Raw genomic sequence first — 22,813 nt, forward strand, 5'->3', positions numbered from 1 at the left:
TCAAAATGGACCAGAGACCTACATGTAGAACACAAAACTATAACACTTCTACAACGTAATGCAGGAGGAAACCTACATGATCTTGGGCATGGCAATCTGAATATCTGATTGCATATTTCAATCAGATATTTTTAGATACAACACCAAAGGCACAATCCATGAAAGAAAGCACGGATAAGCTGGACTTTGTCAAAATTTTAAAAAAAGTCTGCTCTGCAAATGACCCTGTAAATACAATAAGAAGACAAGCCATAGACTGGGAGAACATATTTGCAAAAGACACATCTGAAAGAAAAAAAAAAAGACTGGAATCCACAATATACAAAGAGCTCTTACAAATCAACAATAAGAAAAACAAACAACCCAATATAAAAACGGGCCAAAGACTCCACTTCATCAGAGACTATGTACAGATGGCAACGAGGCACAGGAAAGAATGCTCCCCGTTGGTTGCCTCTCAGGGAATTGTAAATTACCGCCACGAGAACGAGATACCACCTGGCAGCTATCAGAATGACTAAGATCTGCAAACACCACCACCACATGCCAGTGAGGATCTGAAATGGGAACTCTCTTCCACGCTGGGCGTTATAAGAGGGTGCTTGCATCCTCTGTGGCCGTCTGCTCACTTGGAGGCGGGAACCACACTTTCCTGAGTGGGACCTGATGCCTTCAAGCTTCCACGCCCTCCAGGTTCCCCGTCTTTGTAGCCACAAGACTCCCATTACCTCTGTTTCGCCCCTAAGGGGACACTAGGTTCTGCCAGCTTCAAAGTGAGGATGGAGCAGCAGAGACGAGGCAGCTGTGGGCGACGGAGGACAGACGGGGCGTCTGTCCCTCTGTGCTCTCGGCAGAACCCTCAGACCGCAGGGCGAGGACGCTCCCCGCTAAGCGCAAACACACAAGCGGGGCTCTTTTCTCCGTCCCTCCGTTTATTTTCCCTTTGATTACACAATCTGCACACAGTCCATCACAGGTGATTTGCATGCTGCTGGCCGTCTACACACAGGTGATTTTCATCCACCTCCTGCACGCTCCAGTGTTCCTGGCCTCCCGTGTCTTGCTCTCTGAGCTCTGGGCGACACCAAAGTAGCCAGAGACCACATTCTGCCCAAAGCAAAAAGCCTCTGCTTTCCTTTTGCATGACAATGGGGTTTTTTTGGTTTGTTTTGTTTCCATTTTCAAGCTGCACCTCTCAGCCGTCTGGGCTGAATCACACCTGCACATTTAGCCTCCGTCTGTGAGGCAGGAAGCAACCTGACACGGATGCATTAGTTAAGCGGTAATGAACGCGAAGTGACGATGTAAAGAAGAGAAAAGAGCCGGCCTGGGGGGTGTTGGCTGGGGCCCTGCTGGGAAATAGGAGTTTGCAAGTAGCACGTATTGTGAGATTCAAAAGCGCTTCTTTCGTGGGTGAACCGGAACGCCAGCTGTGTGGACAACGTGGAGAGACTTGCTTAACAGATCAGTAGAGACAGAGGGTCAGAGAGATAGAGACAGACCTACAGAGAGAGAGGTGTACACCCTTGATTTACTAATGGCTCTCCTCTATTTAAAGATGGTCACTCAAATGCCTTCTCTAGGTTACTGGCTAGCCATACAACCGTTTAATCATATTCGCGGTGATTCCTTTCATCCAACTGCTATCAATGTGACCTGCCCAGGTGCCAGGGAGAAAACCATCTAAGGAACCTTTGAGAAGGGACCAAGGTACCACTGTCATCTCGCTCCTGCCTGAACCCCAAGAGGGGCTCCATCCTTGGTGTCTCGATTCAGACCCCTGGTGACCAGAACCCCGAGGTGTGACATATACTTTTTCCTGCTCTGGAGATGCCGTGGAAACGTCTCTCTTGGTAAAGTGGAAAAGCTCCCCTAAAGTGGCGACAAGCACAGACACAGATGCATGTCAGGGCAACTTTTTAGGAAGTGCTTTGTGCCCCCCTGCAAAAAGGATATTTTAAACGAAGTCACCATAATAAGCCCTCTTGGACAGTCAGCTGCATCACACATGAAACTTCACAGACACGCCTCCCACTTGGGTTCCCTGCCCCCAAGCCCCCAGGCACAGGTGGAGAAGGTCAGAGATTGGGGTCTTCCGGGCTGAGCAGACCACACACCAAAACCTACGAGGGTACCCGGCGAATCAGAGACGGCCTGGAGTGAGGGTCTCCAAGGAAGAAGCCCATCCTCCAGAGAGGGTCCAAGATGACCCATGGGGGCCTGAGAAGAACATTTCAGGGCTTGCAAATTGAATTCTGGTTTTCATCTGGAACATAAGAAAGACGTTGCCCTTTGCTAAGAATTAGTAGAAGGATTGACCACCCGTGTGTGTCTCGTTCATAAACGAAATGAACACACACGTTTTGAGATGCATGGTCAGACATTGACCCACCCCTCCCCCCGCAAGGGTTAGGTCTGGAAATGAGTAAACGGAAAACCAGGTGGAGCTTGGAAGCTGTTTACTGGGGAAGAGATGAGGTCAGTGGGGTGCCACCTTTCCATAGGAAAGGTGAGCCACCAACCCCAGAAGGAGATGCAGGGCCCGAGGGTGACAACTCAGGGTCAGGAAATGGCTAATTCCAGGCTGAGTCACGGGTGGCAGGGAGTGGCAGTGCCCGTGAGCCTGGGATTCCTTGCTGGGCCAGAAAGTTAAAGATAGATAAATCAGTGGTGGAGGCAGGGGCTCTAGTTTATAGTAAAAAGTGCGAGCTGGTGACTGTGGATTCCCAGTGCCCATGGAGAGAGTGGAAACTTGTCAATATGGGTCCGTGTCCTGGGGCTGTCAGAATAAAACACTCCAAACGGGGGACTTAAAGCATCCATCCTCCCCCATCCTGGAGACCACACCTCTGAGGTCAGGGTGTTCCAGGGCTGCGCTCCCTCCAGAGGCTCCAGGGGAGGGTCCTTCCCGCCTCTTCCAGCTTCTGGGGCTCCAGGCGTCCCTGGGCTTGTGGTCCCATCCCTCCCGTCTCTGCCTCTGTCTTCCCGGGGCTTCTCCTCTGTGTCTGTGTCTCTCCTCTTCTGTCTCTTAGAAGGACCCTGTCATTGGATGTAGGGCCACCCTCGTCCAGGAGGACCTCATCTAAGACCCTTCACTGCATCACATCTGCAGAGACCCTGTTTCCAAGTAAGGTCCTGTTTGGAGGCTGTGGGCAGATGTGAATTTGGGGGGACATGTCTCAACCCAAGAAACGGGTGGTGATAAGGCAAAGGACCATTCTGAGATTGATGGGGTCACCCACACACATAGATTTATGTGGTCCTTCCCGGGACAAACTACTTAATACATCGATTATTATGGTCAGCATTTCAATACAAGTCTGGGGTCTGAGAGCCAGGCTAGACTAAGGGGTGGCCCGACAATTCCTAGTGTGAACGGTGGCCCCAGATGAGGTGGGAAGCCGGGGGACTTGGACCGAGGATAGAGTTCATCCTGTCCCCTTCAACTCCTCACTCTTTACAGATTGCCTCGTAAAAACAGTCTGGTGGTTCCTCAATTAGTTAAATGTAGAGTTACCATGTGATCGAGCACTTATCCTCCTAGGTAGAAGCTCAATAGAAATAAAAGCGTATGTCCACACGGAAACATGTACACGCATGTTCATAGCCATAGTATTGACAACGAAGGGTGGAAACAGCCCAAGTGTCCATGGATGGATGGATGGGTGAGTGGATGGATGGATGGATAGATGGGTGGATGGATGGATGGATGGGTGGATGGATGGATGGATGGGTGGATGGGTGGATGGATGGATGGATGGGTGGATGGATGGGTGGATGGATGGGTGGATGGATGGATGGGTGGGTGGATGGATGGATGGGTGAGTGGATGGATGGATGGATGGATGGATGGACGGATGGGTGGATGGGTGGATGGATGGATGGGTGGGTGGGTGGGTGGATGGATGGGTGGGTGGATGGATGGGTGGGTGGATAGATGGGTGGGTGGGTGGGTGCATACACAGCATGGGGTCCATCCACATCATGGGATATGCCTCAGCCAGGACAAGGAGTGAAGCTCTGACACAGGCTACAGCGTGGATGGACCTTGAACACACGATGCCCAGTGAGAGAAGCAGATGCAGGAGGACACATATTTTATTACTCCATTTATGTGAAGTGTCCAGTATCATCAAATCCACAGAGACAAAAACCAGATTTTTGGTTGCCAGAGTCCGCAGGGAGTTGGGGATGAGGGCTGATTACTCCGTGCGGACAGGGTCTCCTTTTGGGGGGATAAGAATTTTCTGGAACTGGACAGAGGTGATGGTTGCACAATATTGTGGCTGTGCTAAATGCCCCCGTATTGTTGACTTTAAAAGGGTTAATTGTATGTTGTGTGAATTATAGCTCAGTTTTTTAAAGTGCCTCATAAATCGCAGGGAGAAGCCTGAGGACGCCTCTGCTGTGCTTCCCTGTGTGTAGTTGGCCCTTTGCCCCGTGAACTCCTAGCTCTGAGGCATTCGTCCCTGTACCCCAGCGTCCTAACCCCTCGGGTCACTGCCAGCGTATCTGGAGTTGACCGCCCACGTCTTCAGGTCTGTGGTCCCCACGGCTGAATGACTCCCAGCCAGGACCTGAACAGGAGGAAGGGGTGGCCTGAGGATCTTCGCTGTTTACGCAAAGCTTCATCCTGGAAGCCACCGTGGATGGGCCGAGGTTCCCAGGGGCTGCCATTGTTCTCATTTCCGTCTGTACCAAGGCCACAGACAGCATCCTTCCTGGCCCTGCACCCGGGGGATGACGTGGATAGCTCGGGCCACCGTTCCCTGAGCCCTCGGACTGCGTCTCCCCTTCCTTGGAAAGAATCGCCCTACATGTGTGCAAACGTGTCCTCCTAGACCCTTCCTCGGGAGACAAGCCCCTACTGTTTTCCGTTTACAAATGGGGAAACCGACGCACAGAGGGATGAAGGGCCTTGCATGGGACATGGACAGCTCTGTCCTGAGTTTAAGTCGGACACGAGGACGTTCCTGATAAATGAAGAGTGAGGGAATAGATGACACGAGGACGGTCTCCATAAATGCAGAGTGAATGGACAGATGGAGGCGTGATGGACAAACAGAAGGAAGGGAGTGGCGTAGAAGGTGACCAGCCCTAGGCCTGTGACTTCGGACAAGTTAACCAGCCACCCCTCCTGTCCCCCCCCTGCAGTGAACCTGTTGTCCAGAACCCCCCTCACATCCCCCCCTGCAGTGAACCTGTTGTCCAGAACACCCCTCACGTCTCCCCCTGCAGTGAACCTGTTGTCCAGAACACCCCTCACGTCCCCCCCTGCAGTGAACCTGGTGTCCAGAACGCCCCCCCTCACATCCCCCTGCTGCAGGGGACCTGGTGTCTAGTAACCCTTCTTCCTCTGGAACCTGTCCCACTCTGAGCCCCTGGTCCGAGGGACTGTCAATCACACAAGAGTGAGAAGTGGCTGAAGCCTGGCCCATCACGGATCTCCCTCACTTTGTCCTTAGGCATCAGTCCAGGGCTGGTCATCTGACCCTGGCAGGGCCAGTCAGAACCCTCTAGAGGTGCTGGGAGAGAGAGGCTGTCTCCTTTCCCTGTGAGTTCTGCTCTGTAAAGATGGGCGTTTGGGGCTGCCGGGACCCTCTCTCCCTCCACGGAGTGACTGGCCTTTCCTCCAGGGCCACTAAAGCCTGCAAGGGAGACAGAGGATGGTGGAGCTGAAATCTGGGACAAGAGAGAAAACGGGAGCGGACAACCACTTGAGCCCCTGGATCCAGCCATGCCTGAAGCTGCCCTGACTTTCCTAATTATCCAATTCGACAATTTCCACGCTGGCCTCGGCTAGCATGAGCCAAGTTTCTATGGTTTGCCACCAAGAGTGGCACCCACCAGGGAAGCAGCGCGTCCCCACTCGGGACAGAATTCCAGAGGAGGGCGCCCACGGAGCCCTCACCTCCTGCTTCAGCCAACGCTTGGACGTTCCGTGGTAGCCACGTGCGTGCGGCCACCAGCCCCCGCCTCTGTGGCTCTCTGGATCTGAGTTTTGGACAAGTCCCTTAACTCAGACCCTCAGTTTCCATATCAACAGGAATGACAAGAATAGCATCTTAGGATTTGGAAGAATGGGGGTCTTCCATGGAAGTCTCAACCATTGCCAGCACCGCCACCTAGTCTCCCGACTCCTCTGCAGCCTCTGCCCTCTCTCGGCAAACCCCACAAACACTTTTAGGACTTTGGGGTGCCCGGGTTAAAATAACACAGCCCTAAAGTGAGCCGATGTGACGCAAGCCCTTTGCCCGCAATTAAACGGCATCGTTAAAATGGAGACACGCGTCCCCCTGCCTCCCGGCTCACCCCTGGGGGACCCTGTACTGCCTCCCCCCCACCCCCACACATTGTCCCATGACTTACGGTGGCTGCCGGGAGGGTGGCGGTCTTGGGTGAGCAGGCCCCTTGCAGCTTGTTTGAGCCGGGTGCTGGGGACCCTCACTCGGGGGCACGGGAGGTTGCCCCTTCGGAGAAAGGTCCACACAGGAACGAGACAGCCCCCCACTCTGTTGGTGACCCTACTGTCTGTCCCCCAACCAGCCCTGCAACAGACACAGTCCCCAACCCTCCAGGGACGCAGCAGACTGCCTCTAACGGTAACTTGTCATCTGCCGATGTAATTAAGTGCACAGAGGTTACGAAACTCGGAGCCCGAGGGCAGAGCCGCAGTGGATGGAAAAGGTTCCTCTTTTTCACGGTGGGGTCCCTGGGGGGGGGGTGGAATGGGTCACTAGAGTGGATTTTACATATTTTTACAATATGTCTTTTTAGAAAAACAAGTTTTAAAAAAAGTCTCACCCCAATATATTCAGGAATCACTTCCTAAGGGCTGTTAGTTTATGATGAGAGACTGTAGTGAGTTGAAGTGTGGCTTCCTTTGAATATGCTTAATATTAGTTTATTTTTCAAAAACTGCTAATATTAACTATTTAAAAGCCCACTCATTACACTGGGATAAGAGGGCTCCTTGTTGTCAAGCAGTGGGATACAGTCTCTGAGGTTCCCCCTGCCATGGACTAAATTGTATTCCTCCCCAAAATTTGTATCTTGGCATCCTGACCACCAGGACCTCAGGATGTGACTGGCTTTGGACATGGGGTCTTTAAAGAGGGGACGAAGGTACAATGAGGTCATTAGGGTGGGTCCTGATCCCATAGCACTGGTGTCCTTATAAGAAGAGGAGATCAGGACATAGACACACACAGAGGGACGACCATCTGAGGACACAGGGAGAAGACGGCCGTCTACATGCACAAGAGAGAGGCCTCAGGAGGGACCGGCCCTGCCCACGCTTGGATCGCGGACGTGCAGCCTCCAGGACTGAACGAATAAATGTTGTTTGTTTGAGCCGCCCTGTCTGCTTCATTACAGAAGTCACCAGACACTCATACAGCTGGGACTAGTTTCTACTCAGCCTTGAGTCTACAATCACTGTGTCTTTCTTCTCTGCTTCCTGTTCTAACCTGTTATTTCTCAGCAAGAGTGGCCAGTCCCACGGAGGAGAGACCGACAGCGTTGTCTGCTAGAGGACGCGTTCTGTCCGGAGCCACCCTCGCTGGCCTCCTGATGAAGTGTGACCTGCGCGTGTCTTCCAGGAGGAACTCCTTGTATCCACGGCCCCTGTCAGCTGGAGCCTTCTCCGGACCAGACGGACATGGACCACTGTGTAGAGTTCTCTCTCCCGTCAGCTACTGAAGCCGGGCACCCCAGGGGACAGGGACCACGAAGGGCAGTACATGCACAGCCCTTGGCCTCAGGTCACCCAGGATTTCCGTATCTGTGCTCTGGACCCCACAGACATAACGATCATCTCCACGCAGCCCCCAAACAGAACATCTCCTGAGTCTGCAGGAAACCTCACACGTTTCAAAGGATGAGACACATTCAGGATACACTCTCAGACCTTCATGGAATTAGGCTGGAAACCCGTGAACTAAAAGATGAATGAAGGTTCTTCAACTGCTGGACATTTCCGAATAACCCAAGGGCCAAAGAAGGAATCATGATGAAGACAGAAGAGATTTTTCATGAATGATATAGGTCAGCGCCCCGCGCCCAGTACCAAAACATACCCTCAGGCTCTGGGGATTATAGGATGTGGACGCCTCTGGAGAAGGAGGCACGGTACGGTCGGGGCATCTTGCCTGGAGAAGGGGCTGTGATCAGGGATGCCCCCCAAGGCTAGCAGCCTGCCTCTCCCGGGTTGCCATGGCTTTTGAGAGTCCACGGTGAAGACCAAGAGGAGAGAGTCTCCGGCGGGTGCAGGAGAGCAGCTGGCGGCCGTGGAAGTGGCCGGTACAGGATGAGGGTCTTGTGGGTGGGGAAGGACGGGGGTAGGGCCGCGTGACAGAGTTTAGGGAAGTCGGAGGCCAACGCTGGTGCCCCTGTTGGCCGTGGGAACCACTGACATTTCCCATGGCCGTGGGTGGAGTCCAGCCTCCCTGCTTCCCTAAAGTTTGTAGGACCAGCAATGGGGTTGACTGTCCTGCCCGGGAGCCCAGGGACAGCCGGGATGCGCAGGGTACGCATGTCACCCAGGGATTACTCAGAGGTTGAGAACTTTGACACGGGTTCATCCTGGAGGGACCCTTGGGGCGTCTCCACGTCTTGGCTGCTGTGAGTCCTACCACTGTGAAGATGGGGGTGCCGATCTCTCTCTGGGGTTCTGATCTCAATTATTTGGGATATAGAGCCAGACCTGGGATGGCTGGATCATACAGTAGCTCTATTTTTAATTGTTTGATGAACGGATATACACAGAATGGGGTCCTTGTATACCGTGGAATATTATACAGCGTGAAAAAGGAAGGAGATTCTGACACAGGCTACAAGGATGAACCTTGAGGACATGACGTTCAGCGAGATAAAGTGACAAAGACACAAATACTCTGCGATTCCACTTATTAGGAGCTCCCTGGAGCCGTCAGATCCATAGAGACAGACAGTAGGATGGTGGGGGCCGGGGCCTGGGGGAGGGGGATGGAGAGTCAGTGTTTAATGGGGACAGAGTCTCGGTTTGGGAAGATGAACCAGTTTTAGCGACCTGCCGTACAGCACTGGGCCCGCGGATGACAATACCGTATCATGCACTTAAGAATCCGTTATGAAGGTAGATGTTAAGTGTTCTTTCCACAGACACAAAATAAAATGAGATAAAATAAAGCGAGGTAAAATTTAAAATTTTAAAGTAAAATACAGCGTGGGGGGGAGGGATAAATTAGGAGTTTGGGATTAGCAGCTACACACTCCTATATATATTGTAAAATAGATGAACTACAAGACCCTGCCCAGGGAACTATATTCAATATCCTGTCATGACGTATAATGGAAAAGAATATGAAAAAAGTAAACTAGAATAAGATACAATGAAAAAGAAGATAAAATAAAATGGAGCTTTTCGGATTTGGTGGGGGAAAAGAAAGGGAATTTGTACCCTGAGTCCAGTGTAAGCCCTCGGTCAGCGGTGCACAGCCTGGAAACAGGATGCAGCTGCCTAAGTACGTGTGGGCCTTGCCTGCTCAGGGGCGGCCGAGGCCGGGACATGACCCCGGGTTGTCTGGCTGGCCCCGTGTCACCACAGAGTCCTTCTAAGGGTGATGGGGAGGCAGGAGGGAGACACCCTAAATGCTGTGGGTGCTGCCCTATGTTCAGGAGTTTCTGGATCAAACCAGGCTCAGAGGCAGCCTTTGGGGTCACGATGGCCTCAACAGAAGGCGGCTGGGGGTCTGAGGGTCGGCCCCTCCCCAGCCTTCCCCGACGCCCCAGAAGGTCCGTTGCTCCCCGTGTGCCCGGCGAGGACACTCTCTGCGTGTGTCTGTGTCTCTGGCCCCGCCGAGCACCCTCAGCCAGGATGCAGGGTTTGCAGGGGCTTCCAGGGAGGAGCGACTTTTAGGACTAACCCGGGAGAGTCCCCGGCGTCAGGAGGGTGAGCTGCAGCCGGTCCACCCTCTGGGTGGCAGCCACGGAAGGGACAGGGCATGGGGACCCAAAGTGGCCCCCGTCTGCAGCCGGGGCTGTTCTGTCCTGTTGAGGTGGGGAGTTTTTTTTCCATTATTACTTTTTGATTGGACTGTAGTTGATTTCCAATGCTGTGCCAATGTCTGCTGTACAGGAAAGTGACCCCGTTATACACATATATACGTATATATGTATGTATATACGTTTTCTTTTTCATATTCTTTTCCGTGATGGTTTATCCAAGGAGATTGGATACAGTTCCCTGGGCTCTACAGTAGGGCCTTGTGGATCCATCCCATATATGACAGTTTGCACCTGCTAAGCCCAAACTCCCAGGCCTTCCCTCCACCGCCCCCCGCCCCTTGTTTATCGAGGTGGGGATTTTTAACCCTGACCTTTTCCCGTGACCACAGGGCAACATGGCAGGGTGTGGGACTGTCCTCCAGTGTCTGGGTCTGGCCCAGGCTTGTCTGTGTTGGGAGGTGACTCCTACTAGCGCAAAATGTCTGACCCCGGAGCCGTTGGCAGCGCTGCTGGCCGGGAGCTGCAGGCCTTCGCGTGTCTATGAGTTTTTGTTCAGCTTTCACTTTTGGATTTGGAAGTAAAGCCATTTCCAGACGTGTGATGGCTGGAACTATGTCCCCACGTGTACCTTGCAAAGAGAATGGGTTTATTTATCCTGCTTCTAAGCCCCTCTCCCTCGGTCCCTCCCCGCTGGTAACATGGAGCTTGTGTTGGTGACAGCCGGCCGGGGACGAGCCCCGCTGGGGACACAGTTCCTCTTTCTTGTCACTCTCAGTGGGCCCTGCCCCCTTCCCCTGCAGACATCCTGCTGGGGCCTCTGTGCCAGCTGCCATGCCCACCCCCAAGGCCCCCCCGGGGGGTCCCCGCTGTGGGACCCAGCTGGCCCCTCAGCAGTGAGGCTGGATCGGTAGCCTCCACCCAGCAAAGCAGGGTTCATGGCCTCCAGTGGTGTGGTGAGCTGAGTGGTGACCCCCCAAACGTGTCCACATCCTGACCCCTGGAACCTGGGAATGGGACCTTATTTGGAAACAGGGCCTTTCCAGATGTGTTGAAGTGAAGGGTCTGAGATGAGGTCCTCCTGGATGAGGGTGGCCCTACATCCAATGACAGCGTCCTTCTAAGAGACGGAAGAGGAGAGACACAGACACAGAGGAGAAGCCCCGGGAAGACGGAGGAAGAGACGGGAGGGATGTGGCCACGAGCCCAGGGACACCTGGAGCCCCGAGAAGCTGGAAGAGGCGGGAGGGACCCTCCCCTGGAGCCTCTGGAGGGGGCGTGGCCCTGGGACACCTTGACCTCAGACGTCTGGTCTCCAGGATGGGGGAGGATGCATTTCTGCTGTTTTAAGCCCCCAGTTTGTGGTGCTTTGTTATGGCGCCCAGGGAACCAGCACGAATAACGTTCTCTGCGCATGCTAAAAGAATTTCAGTGTTGACAGCTAATATTTTAATTTTTAAAGCATGCAAACAATTTCTGACAAACCATGAACCATGCTATTTTAAAATACCACTGCTGGGTGACAATTGTGAGGGTATGCAGTGGATTCTAACTGTATCGGTGATATATACTCCATCATCCATTGAAATAGCCCACGGAGAAACTCTATTTAAAGATTGGGGAATTTCACAGTATTCCTTTCTTTCTTCTTTAAAATCTTTTTTTTTTTTTCAAAAATTCACATCTTTCCTTTCGTGAAATTATCTTTTCATTTCTACCATTTTTTAGAGTCTAATTTTAGTATTGTCGAAATCTATGTCGGAAAATCTTTTGTATATCACCCCATCCAACTCATGGCAACAAAAATAGGTGTAAGCGTTGACACATCAACACGGGTTTCACTTCCTGTACCATCAGGGCCTACGTGCTAAAAGGTTTCTTCCGAGTGAGGGGCCCTCGGATGAAAAGTGATCAGAGCAACAGAAGTGTGTTATGCACCTCGAGGCACAGTAATTAAACAATAAAGTTAAGAAAGAATGTATTGGATTTTACTTCCTCAATGAGGTGAATTACAGTCAAGATCTTCCTACACATTTAACGAAAAGGAATATTTGTACAGCTAAGGATTTATAAAACCCTGCAGCTAGTATGTCTTTTGTTTTTTCTTTTTTGGTACGCGGGCCTCTCACTGTTGTGGCCTCTCCCGTTGCGGAGCACAGGCTCCGGACGCGCAGGCTCAGCGGCCACGGCTCACAGGCCCAGCCGCTCCGCGGCACGTGGGATCTTCCCGGACCGGGGCACGAACCCGTGTCCCCCGCAGTGGCAGGCGGACTCTCAACCAGTGCGCCACCAGGGAAGCCCCTAGTATGTCATTTTATGTTATTTTTTTTAATTTTATTTTATTTATTTTTTTATACAGCAGGTTCTTATTCGGTATCTATTTTTTTTTTTTTTTTTTTTTTTTTTTTTTTTTTTTTTTTTGCGGTACGCGGGCCTCTCGCCGCCGCGGCCCCTCCCGCCGCGGAGCAGAGGCTCCGGACGCGCAGGCCCAGCGGCCATGGCTCACGGGCCCAGCCGCTCCGCGGCATGCGGGATCTTCCAGGACCGGGCCACGAACCCGTATCCCCCACATCGGCAGGCGGACTCCGAACCACTGCCCTACCAGGGAAGCCCCGGTATCTATTTTATACATATTAGTGTATACACGTCAACCCCAATCGCCCAATTCATCACACCACCACCACACCACCCTGCCGCTTTCCCCCCTTGGTGTCTGTACATTTGTTCTCTACATCTGTGTCTCTATTTCTGCCCTGCAAACTGGTTCATCTGTACCATTTTTCTAGGTTCCACATATATTCGTTAATACATGATATTTGTTTTTCTCTTTCTGACTTACTTTACTCTGTATGACAGTCTCTAGATCCATCCACGTCTCTACAAATGACCCAATTTTGTTCCTTTTTATGGCTGAGTAATATTCCATTGTATATATGTACCACATATTCTTTATCCATTCGTCTGTCGATGGGCATTTAGGCTGCTTCCATGGCCTGGCCATTGTAAATAGTGCTGCAATGAACATTGGGGTGCATGTGTCTTTTTGAATTATGGTTTTCTCTGGGTACATGCCCAGTAGTGGGATTGCTGGATCATATAGTAATTCTATTTTTGATTTTTTAAGGAACCTCCACACTGTTCTTCAAAGTGGCTGTATCAATTTACATTCCCACCAACAGTGCAAGAGGGTTCCCTTTCCTCCACACCCTCTCCAGCATCTGTTGTCTGTAGATTTTCTGATGATGCCCATTCTAACTGGTGTGAGGTGATACCTCATTGTAGTTGTGATTTGCATTTCTCTAATGACTAGTGACGTTGAGCAGCTTTTCATGTGCCTCTTGGCCATCTGTATATGTTATTTGGAGAAATGTCTATTTAGGTCTTCTGCCCATTTTTGGATTGGGCTGTTTGTTTTTTTAATATTGAGCTGCATGAGCCATTTATATATTTTGGAGATTAATCCTTTGTCTGTTGATTCATTTGCAAATATTTTCTCCCATTCTGAAGGTTGTCTTTTTGTCTTGTTTGTAGTTTCCTTTGCTTTGCAAAAGCTTTTAAGTTTCATTAGGTCCCATTTGTTTCTTTTTGTTTTTATTTCCATTACTCTAGGAGGTGGATCAAAAAAGATCTTGCCGTGACTTATGTCAAAGTGTTTTCTTCCTATGTTTTCCTGTAAGAGTTTCATAGTGTCCTGTCTTACATTTAGGTCTCTAATCCATATTGAGTTTTTTTGTGTGTATGGTGTTAGGGAGTGTTCTAATTTCATTCTTTTACATGTAGCTGACCAGTTTTCCCAGCACCACTTATTGAAGAGGCTGTCTTTTCTCCGTTGTATATTCTTGCCTCCTTATCAAAGATAAGGTGACCATAGGTGTGTGCGTTTATCTCTGGGCTTTCTATCCTGTTCCATTGATCTATATTTCTGTTTCTGTGCCAGTACCATATTGTCTTGATGACTGTAGCTTTGTAGTATAGTCTGAAGTCAGGGAGTCTGATTCCTCCAGCTCCGTTTTTTTCCCTCAAGATTGCTTCAGCTATTCGGGGTCTTTTGTGTCTCCATACAAATTTTAAGATTTTTTGTTCTAGTTCTGTAAAAAATGCCACTGGTAATTTGATAGGGATTGCATTGAATCTGTAGATTGCTTTGGGTAGTATAGTCATTTTCACAATATTAGTTCTTCCAATCCAAGAACATGGTGTATCTCTCCATCTGTGTCATCTTTGATTTCTTTCATCAGTGTCTTATAGTTTTCTGAGTACAGGTCTTTTACCTCCTTAGGTAGGTTTATTCCTAGGTATTTTTATTCTTTTTGTTGCAGTGGTGAACGGGATTGTTTCCTTACATTCTCCTTCTGTTCTTTTGTTGTTAGTGTATAGGAATGCAAGTGATTTCTGTACATTAATTTTGTATCCTGCAACTTTACCAAATTCATTGATTAGCTCTAGTAGTTTTCTGGTGGCATCTTTAGGATTCTATGTATAGTATCATGTCATCTGCAAACAGTGACAGTTTTACTTCTTCTTTTCCGATTTGTATTCCTTTTATTTCTTTTTCTTCTCTGATTGCCATGGCCAGGACTTCCAAAACTATGTTGGATAATAGTGGTGACAATGGACATCCTTGTCTTGTTCCTGATCTTAGAGGAAATGCTTTCAGTTTTTCACCATTGAGAATGATGCTTGCTGTGGGTTTGTCGTATATGGCCTTTATTATGTTGAGGTAGGTTCCCTCTATGCCCACTTTCTGGAGAGTTTTTAACATAAATGGGTGATAGAAAGATTTATAAAGCTTTATCAAAAGCTTTTTCTGCATCTATTGTGATGATCAGATAGTTTTTATCCTTCAGCTTGTGAATATTGTGTATCACATTGATTGATTTGCATATATTGAAGAATCCTTGCATCCCTGGGATAAATCCCACTTGATCATGGTGTATGATCCTTTTAATGTGCTGTTAGATTCTGTTTGCTAGTATTTTGTTGAGGATTTTTGCATCTATATTCATCAGTGATATTGGTCTGTAATTTTCTTTTTTTGTAGTATCTTTGTCTGGTTTTGATATCAAGGTGATGGTGGCCTCATAGAATGAGTTTCGAAGTGTTCCTTCCTCTGCAATTTTTTGGAAGAGTTTGAGAAGGATGGGTGTTAGCGCTTCTCGAAATGTTTGATAGAATTCACCTGTGAAGCCATCTGGTCCTGGACTTTTGTTTGTTGGAAGATTTTTAATCACAATTTCAATTTTATTACTTGTGATTGGTCTGTTCATATTTTCTATTTCTTCCTGGTTCAGTCTTTTTTCTTGATGAGTCTGGCTAAAGGCTTATCAATTTTGTTTATCTTCTCAAAGAACCAGCTTTTAGTTTTACTGATCTTTGCTACTGTTTTCTTTGTTTCTATTTCACTTATTTCTGCTCTGATTTTTATGATTTCTTTCCTTCTACTAACTTTGGGTTTTGTTTGTTCTTTCTATTTCCTTTAGGTGTGAGGTTAGATGGTTTGAGATTTTTCTTGTTTCTTGAGGTAGGCTTATATTGCTGTAAACTTCCCTCTTAGAACTGCTTTTGCTTCATCCCATAGGTTTTGGATTCTTGTGTTTTCGTTGTAATTTGTCTCTAGGTTTCTTGGTTTTTTTGTTTTTGTTTTTGTTTTTTTTGCGGTACGCGGGCCTCTCACTGTTGTGGCCTCTCCCGTTGCGGAGCACAGGCTCCGTATGCGCAGGCTCAGCGGCCATGGCTCACGGGCCCAGCCGCTCCGCGGCATGTGGGATCAGCCCGGACCAGGGCACGAACCCGTGTCCCCTGCATCGGCAGGTGGACTCTCAACCTCTGCGCTAACCAGGGAAGCCCTCTAGGTATTTTTTGATTCCCTCCTTGATTTCTTCAGTGATCTCTTGCTTATTTAGTAACTTACTGTGTAGCTTCTATGTGTTTGTATTTTTTACTTTTTTTTTCTTTGTAACTGATTTCTAATCTCACAGCATTGTGGTTGGAAAAGATGCTTGATATGATTTCAGTTTTCTTAAATTTACTGAGGCTTGATTTGTGACCCAAGATGGGATCTATCCTGGAGAATGTTCCATGTGCACTTGAGAAGAAAGTGTAATCTGCTGTTTTTGAATGGAATGTCCTATAAATATCAATTAAATCTATCTGGTCTACCGTGTCATTTAAAGCTTGTGTTTCCTTATTAATTTTCTGTTTGGATGATCTGGCCATTGGTATAAGTGAGCTGTTAAAGTCCCCCACTATTATTGTGTTACTGTTGACTTACTCTTCTATAGCTGTTAGCATTTGCCTTATGTACTGAGGTGCTCGTATGTTGGGTGCATATATATTTAAAATTGTTATACCTTCTTCTTGAATTGATCCCTTGATCATTATGTAGTGTCCTTCCTTGTCTCTTGTAACAGTCTTTATTTTAAAGCCTATTTTCACTGTTATGAGTATGGCTACTCCAGCTTTCTTTTGATTTCCATTTGCATGGAATATCTTTTTCCATCCCCTCACTTTCAGTCTGTATGTGTCTGAAGTGGGTCTCTTGTAGACAGCATATATAGGGGTCTTGTTTTCATATCCATTCAGTGAGCCTGTGTCTTTTGGTTGGAGCATTTAATCCATTCACTTTTAAGGTAATTATTGATATGTATGTTTCTATTACCATTTTCTTAATTGTTATGGGTTTGGTTTTGTAGGTCCTTTTCTTCTCTTGTGTTTCCCACTTAGAGAAGTTCCTTTAGCATTTGTTGTAGAGCTGGTTTGATGGTGCTGAATTGTCTTAGCTTTCGCTTGTCTGTAAAGCTTTTGATTTCTCTGTCAAATGATACCCTTGCCGGGTAGAGTAATCTTGGTTGTGGGTTCTTCCCTTTCAACACTTTAAATATATCATGCCACTGCCTTCTGGCTTGTAGAGTTTCTGCTGAGAAATCAGCTGTTAACCTTATGGGAGTTCCCTTGTATGTCGTTTGTCCCTTATTGCTTTCAATAATGTTTCTTTGATTTAATTTTTGTCAATTTGATTACTATGTGTCTTGGAGTGTTTCTCCTTGGGTTTATCCTGCCTGGGACTCTCTGCGCTTCCTGGACTTGGGTGGCTATTTCCTTTCCCATGTTAGGGAAGTTTTCTAGTATAATCTCTTCAGATATTTTCTCTGGTCCTTTCTTTCTCTCTTCTTCTGGGACCCCTATAATGAGAATGTTGTTGCATTTAATAGTGTCCCAGAGGTCTCCTAGGCTGTCTTCATTTCTTTTAAGTCTTTTTTCTTTGTTCTGTTCCGCAGCAGTGAATTCCACCCTTCTGTCTTCCAGGTCACTTATCCGTTCTTCTCCCTCAGTTATTCTGCTATTGATTCCTTCTAGTGTATTTTTCATTTCAGTTATTGTATGGTTCTTCTCTGTTTGTTTGTTCTTTAATTCTTCAAGGTCTTTGTTAAACATTTCTTGCATCTTCTCGATCTTTGCCTCCATTCTTTTTCCGAGGTCCTGGATCATCTTCACTATCATTATTCTGAATTCTTTTTCTGGAAGGTTGCCTATCGCCACTTCATTTACTTGTTTTTCTGGGGTTTTATCTCATTCCTTCATCTGGTACACAGCCCTCTGCCTTTTCATCTTGTCTGTCTTTCTGTGAATGTGGTTTTCGTTCCACAGGTTGCAGAATTGTAGTTCTTCTTGCTTCTGCTCTCTGCCCTCTGGTGGATGAAGTTATCTAAGAGGCTTGATGGAAGGGACTGGTGGTGGGTAGAGCTGGCTGTTGCCCTGGTAGGCAGAGCTCAGTAAAACTTTAATCCACTTGTCTGCTGACGGGTGGGGCTGTGTTCCCTCCCTGTTGGTTGTTTGGCCTGAGGCAACCCAACACTGGAGCCTACCTGGGCTCTTTGGTGGGGCTAATGGCAGACTCTGGGAAGGCTCACGCCAAGGAGTACTTCCCAGAACTTCTGCTGCCAGTGTCCTTGTCCCCATGGTGAGACACAGCCACCCCCCTCCTCTGCAGGAGAACCTCTAACACTAGCAGGTAGGTCTGGTTCAGTCTACTATGGGGTCACTGCTCCTTCCCCTGGGTCCCGATGCACACACTACTTTGTGTGTGCCCTCCAAGAGTGGGGTCTCTGTTTCCCCCAGTTCTGTCGAAGTCTTGCGGTCAAATCCTGCTAGCCTTCGAAGTCTGATTCTCTAGGAATTCCTCCTCCCGTTGCTGGACCCTCAGGTTGAGAAGCCTGACGTGGGGCTCAGAACCTTCACTCCAGTGGGTGGACTTCTGTGGTATAAGTGTTCTCCAGTTTGTGAGTCACCCACCCAGCAGTTATGGGATTTGATTTGATTGTGATTGCGCCCCTCCTACAGTCTCACTGCGGCTTCTCCTTTATCTTTGCATGTGGGGTATCTTTTTTGGTGAGTTCCAGTGTCTTCCTGTCGACAATTGTTCAGCAGCTAGTTGTGATTCCAGTGTTCTCACAAGAGGGAGTGAGAGTACGCCCTTCTCCACCATCTTGAACCAATCTCTAGTATGTCATTTTAGCTTCTATTTATTTATTTATTTTCTTTCTTTTTTTTTTTATTGAAGTGTAGTTGATTTACAATGTTGTGTTCATTTTAGGTATATAGCACACTGATTCAGTTATACACATATAGCTCTATTTTTTTTCAGATTCTTTTCCATTATAGGTTATTACAACATATGGCATAGAGTTCCCTTTGCTATAACAGTTGGCCCTTGTTGTTTATCTATTTTATATATAGTAGTTTGTATCTTTTAATCCCAAATTCCTAATTTATCCCCCCCCTTTCCCCTTTGGCAACCGTAAGTTTGTTTTCTAAGTCTGTGAGTCTCTTTCTGTCGCATAAACAAGTTCATTTGTCTCGCTTTAGCTTTTAATAGGCATTGAATGTATTGCACAGTTTATAGGGTCATAAAGGATGAGAACTTCATGTACCAGACCTAGTAGACTGTGACTTGTTCAAGTAAGTGGTTGCTAAGTCTTGGGGTAACATGTAGCAGATCTGAAGGAGATGGTGCAAAAGTTTCTTTCCTGAGATTAACCCATGAATCTTGAAAATCACAAGGAGATGAGATGATCCTGCCATGTTGAAATGAATTGGTGTTTCCAACTGACATCTCTCCGTTCTTTGCAACGTCATGGAGGGAGGAGGGGAGCTTCCGCTGCCTGGGGCCCTGAGCACCTGCGTCTGAGTCAGCCCCCCAACCCTCAAAACACAGGTATCTCCAGGAGTGTGGACGTGGGGCCCTCTGGGTTTGTGGCACCTGGGTTGGATGTTAAGAAGGTGGGCATCTCCTTTGTTTGTTGTTCTACATCTGTCCTGGGGGAGGGCTTGCTTTTTCATATTCACCCAGAATTCTACAATTTTCTTGGACTTGCATTTGTTTTTTTTTAATTGAAGTATACTTGATTTACAGTGTTGTATTAATTACTGCTGTACAGCAACGTGACACAGTCATATATATATATATATATATATATATATATATATATATATATATTCATCTTTTTTTTCATATCCTTTTCCGTGATGGTTTACTCCAGGACACTGAATATAGTTCCCTGTGCTCTACAGTAGGACCTTGTTGTTTATCCATTCTGTATAGAAAAGCTTACATCTGCTGACTCCCACCTCCCATTTCATCCCTCCCCCAAATCCCTCCCCGCTTGGCAGCCATCAGTTTGTTCTGTATGTTGGACTTGCACTTGAACTGTAGAGAATCTTGATTAAAACAAAACAAAACAAAACGAGTTTGGTTGTCACGAGTCGGATGAGCTGATGAATTAAAGACTTTCCAACATAGGTCTGTACAATACTAGAATCATCCTCTTGGACTGTACAGGATCTGACCTTGATTGTTCTAAAAACCAAGATGATCTTTGGTGCTCTGGGTATCCCAACATGAAAACTCCACTGCCCTAAACCTTCATGCAGGAAGAGGCAGGGGATAACCCAGGACTCAAGGGGGCCAGCCTATGTGCAAAAAGGCGTTCCTAAATGAAAATATTTTGATTTGTATGGGATTGTAAATGCATGTGGAAATGTTGAAAATGTTAAGTGAGGGAGTGTGATTTGGGAGCATTTTTCAGAAGGGACATAGAATCACTCAGCTCAGAGCCTCAGGAACCCTGCACGGATCTGGACAGCTGGAGACTGACATCCATCCCAGCTGAACAGTATCTGGAGAGGGAGAGAATATAAATGAAAACGTTTCTGCTTTCCACTGACCAGCTCAAACTCCAGCAGAGAGTGGGAGTGAAAAGTTGCTCTTGGGACAAGGGTGATTACTTCAAAGGACTAGCTTTACTATTTACTAAAAGCTCGATGACTATATGGTATTATACGGAACACAATAAAAACACTAGAATAAATAAAATTAGTCTTTGAGCCTGGGTCTCAAAAGTGTTTCAAGGGTTGTCTGTTATTTTTTTCTTTCTGGTTTTAATGGGTGTAGACAGAAGGCAGACGTTTCAGAATTTCATTGTGTTTGTGGCAAACATACGTTTTTGGAGGGTGTCACATGAAGCAGGGTGGTGATTTACCCTTGGAGAACTTAGGTGTGGCTTTCTTTGGAACTTCTCACTCTAAAGAGTGGGTGTGCCTCAGGCTTTACTATCAGCCAGCATCCAACAGACGGATCTTGTTCAACTCAAAAGAACCCCATGGTGTAGATAATATTCTTGTGGATTTTTCTCTTGTGCACATTTTTCTTTCTGTTATACTGATCTCTGATCTTTTCTTTTTTAAAAAAATATTATTTATTTTATTTTTTTATTTTTGGCTGCATTGGGTCTTTGTTGCTGTGCACAGGCTTCTCATTGTGGTGGCTTCTCTTGTTGTGGAGCACGGGCTCTAGGCACGTGGGCTTCATTAGTTGTGGCTCACGGGCTTAGTTGCTCTGCAGCATGTGGGATCTTCCCGGACCAGGGCTTGAACCTGTTTCCCCTGTATCGGCAGGCAGATTCTTAACACTGCGCCACTAGGGAAGCCCTGATCTCTGGTCTTATCTTCATCATTTCGCTCCTTCTACTTTCCTTGGGTTTGATCTGAAAAGAGCAACTCTTTCTAGATTCTTAAGATGGAATCTTGGGCCATGGCTTTGCAACTTTTCTGCTTTTCCAGTGAATGCATTCAAGGCCATGAATTTGCCTGTTTTCCCTGCTTTGGTTTCATCCCATAGGTTTCGATTTGTTGTATCTTCAGTATCATTCCTGTGAGTTTTCTGTGGCTGCTGTAATGAATTGCCACAAGCTTAAGACAACCGAACTTTATTTTCTTTACAGTCCTGGAGGCCAGTAGTTTGAAATCAGTTTCACCAGCTCAAAGTTTTGGCAAGGCTGGTTCCTTCTGGCAGCTCTGGGGAAGAATCAGTTTCCTGGCATTTTCCAGATTCTAGAGGCACCTCTATTCTTTGGCTAGTGGCCCCTTCTTCCACCTTCAAAGCCAGAATAGCTTCTTCTCTCCTCTCTGATTCTCTCTATTCTGAACATCTTCAAATATCTTTTTCTCTGTTCCTGTCATCACATCTCCTTCTCTGACTTTGGGAGTCACACCTCCCTCTTATAAGAATCCTTGTGATGACATTAAGGCAGCCTAGATAATCCAGGACCATCTCCCATGTCAAGATCTTCAACTTAATCACATCTGCTAAGGCTCCTTTGCTATGTCAGGTTACATAGTCACAGGTTCTGGGGCTTAGAACCTGGACATCTTCAGGGAACATTATTCTGTCTACTGTATCATTCATGAAAAATCTCTTCTGTTTTCATCATGATTCCTTCTTTGGCCCTTGGGTTATTCAGAAATGTCCAGCAGTTGAAGAACCTTCATTCATCTTTTAGTTCATGGGTTTCCAGCCTAATTCCATGAAGGTCAGAGAGTGTATCCTGAATGTGTCTCATCCTTTGAAACGTGTGAGGTTTCCTGCAGACTCAGGAGATGTTCTGTTTGGGGGCTGCGTGGAGATGATCGTTATGTCTGTGGGGTCCAGAGCACAGATACGGAAATCCTGGGTGACCCGAGGCCAAGGGCTGTGCACGTACTGCCCTTCGTGGTCTCTGTCCCCTGGGGTGCCCGGCTTCAGTAGCTGACGGGAGAGAGAACTCTACACAGTGGTCCATGTCCGTCTGGTCCGGAGAAGGCTCCAGCTGACAGGGGCCGTTGATACAAGGAGTTCCTCCTGGAAGCCACGCGCAGGTCACACTTCATCAGGAGGCCAGCGAGGGTGGCTCCGGACAGAACGCGTCCTCTAGCAGACAACGCTGTCGGTCTCTCCTCCGTGGGACTGGCCACTCTTGCTGAGAAATAACAGGTTAGAACAGGAAGCAGAGAAGGAAGACACAGTGATTGTAGACTCAAGGCTGAGTAGAAACTAGTCCCAGCTGTATGAGTGTCTGGTGACTTCTGTAATGAAGCAGACAGGGCGGCTCAAACAAACAACATTTATTCGTTCAGTCCTGGAGGCTGCACGTCCGCGATCCAAGCGTGGGCAGGGCTGGTTCCTCCTGAGGCCTCTCTCTTGTGCATGTAGACGGCCGTCTTCTCCTTGTGTCCTCACAGGATCATCCCTCTGTGTGTGTCTGTGTCCTAATTTCCTCTTCTTATAAGGACACCAGCACTACTAGATTAGGGACCTCATCTTAAAAGACCCTATTCTGCAAAACGACCTTAAAAGATCCTCCTCGGCAAAGACCCTATTTCCAAAGAAGTCATATTCTGAGGTCTTGGGGGTGAGGACATCCACAACTGAATTTTGCAGGGACACAGTTCAGCTCATAACAGCATCCCACATTTAAGGCAGAGATTTTTTGGTATGCACACATCAATAGGATGC

General features: G+C 47.7%; 1 protein-coding gene across 3 annotated transcripts in view; it reads right to left on the minus strand.

The window, feature by feature from the left end:
- The window catches only part of P2RY8 (P2Y receptor family member 8), a 55,409-nt gene that overhangs the window by 18,545 nt on the left and 14,051 nt on the right, over positions 1–22,813 (minus strand). The window contains exon 1 of one of the 3 annotated variants that reach the window (XM_032618810.1): positions 6,370–6,646. The exons of the other annotated variants lie outside the window; for them this stretch is intronic. The gene's annotated coding sequence lies outside the window, so the exon portion shown is untranslated. Of the gene's footprint in view, positions 1–6,369; positions 6,647–22,813 lie in introns of those variants that run through there. 3 annotated transcript variants of the gene reach the window in all.

The sequence above is a fragment of the Phocoena sinus genome, chromosome X (genome assembly GCF_008692025.1).
Source record: "Phocoena sinus isolate mPhoSin1 chromosome X, mPhoSin1.pri, whole genome shotgun sequence".
NCBI classification, from domain to species: domain Eukaryota; kingdom Metazoa; phylum Chordata; class Mammalia; order Artiodactyla; family Phocoenidae; genus Phocoena; species Phocoena sinus.